A 1,175-nucleotide genomic window follows, 5' to 3' on the forward strand; every position below is an offset into this window, starting at 1 on the left:
GCACCACTAACTAAGAGAAACATTAGACATGTCTTGTCATGCATATTAGGGTGACCCCCACAATAATGCATAGTGAGAAAACAGACACTTCATACAATTCAATGCAGCAATCATAGTGATTTACAGAAATAGCATTCAATGTCGAGATCACAGCATGATGACACAAATCATTCCAAGCTGCAATCAATAGGAGTAGATGTGAGCAATAATAGTGGTTCACGAAAATAACATTCAATGTCGAGATCACAGTATAATGACATCAAATATAAGTCGATGTGAGTAGATATTCAAGAAGACATGAATATCTAATCTGAAAAATACAAATCAAATCACAGTGAAAAATAGTCAAACCCCCAAATGTGTGACTAATCGTGATATATGAACATGATTTAAAAATCAGACCCCCTCCTTCTGGCCACTGGTAAATGAACCTGTCTACGTGATGATTGAGAAACTGAGATGATGCCAAGTGTTAGCAATTATAAAAAGCATACGAATTCCATTATGTATTTGAGACCTTTCGGAATTAAAGTGTCCAAAACCCGTATCCAGTGCGTTACATGCTGTAGCAGTCTCTTGTTGTAATCCATGTCCACTTGTTGTTGGACTACCTCCAGAATAGTGAAACGCATTTGCGCAATAGTGTGATGACACTCACTCCAATGTATGGCCAGTGGCGAATTAAGAGATTTGGTTCTAATGCGGCTTTTGTGTTCCGTCATTCTTATCCTGACTTTTCTTTTGGTTTTACCCACCTATAGTAAACTACATGGGCATTTGATCATGAAAATCATCCCTTGGGTGTTACAATCTGCTGCGTAGTTCAGATTGATCATCTCCGCAGTCCAAGTCTTAAATTGTATTAGGATTATATGAATCAGGTGCATAATCAGACAATCGTTGCTTCTGTTCGATTTATAGATTCCCCTGACAAAGGGCTCACAGGAAGACCGAAATGCATTAGGATGTACCTAGAATATCCTGATTATCCGTGAACTCTGTGTTATGAGTCAGGAATTTTGTCTTTGAAATTAAATCGACTAGATTCATATTTCTCTGTTGTATTGAGAATTTTGTATACCTTTGAATTATTGTCTTGTGAGAGACATATTGTCAATAATTGTTTTGCAAAAATGTTTTGCAGATATGCATATCTGTGATTAATTTTGATACAT

Source organism: Triturus cristatus, chromosome 5_2 (genome assembly GCF_964204655.1).
Source record: "Triturus cristatus chromosome 5_2, aTriCri1.1, whole genome shotgun sequence".
Lineage (NCBI taxonomy): Eukaryota > Metazoa > Chordata > Amphibia > Caudata > Salamandridae > Triturus > Triturus cristatus.